Raw genomic sequence first — 596 nt, 5'->3', positions numbered from 1 at the left:
ATATATATTAAGATAGACAGATAGACAGACAGATAGATAGATAGATAGATAGATAGATAGATAGATAGATAGATAGATAGATAGGTAGGTAGGTAGGTAGGTAGGTAGGTAGGTAGGTACAATACGTATTAGCTGAGTAGACTGGAGCAACAGGAGATGAAATACCGCTGTTCGGTACCGAAAGCCATGTCATGAATGTGTTAGGCTGACCCTTAGATCTAAGGACTTAGATCTGCGTCTATAGTCATTGGAAAAGAGTACCAAGTGTTGTCGACGATCCTTACAACTTATTTGAGGTCCTTCCAAGTACAAGTCCGGCCATATGAGCTTGTAGGCTCGAGACTGACTCTATAAAGCTTTATTCTGTCTGTGTGTTTGTCTTTCTATATATCTGTCTATATATATTCGTGTGTATCTATCTATCTATCTATCTATCTATCTATCTATCTATCTATCTATCTGCAACCCACTCTCTAGGTACACACACACACGCGCACACGCACACATATAGATGCGTGGGCTTAGTGGGTAGCGTATTTGGGACATGATGGCACGACCATGAGTTCGACACCCGGTGCCGCCTTGTTTCCATGAGC

Source organism: Octopus bimaculoides, chromosome 7, assembly GCF_001194135.2.
Source record: "Octopus bimaculoides isolate UCB-OBI-ISO-001 chromosome 7, ASM119413v2, whole genome shotgun sequence".
NCBI lineage: Eukaryota > Metazoa > Mollusca > Cephalopoda > Octopoda > Octopodidae > Octopus > Octopus bimaculoides.
This window is presented reverse-complemented; position numbering follows the sequence as displayed.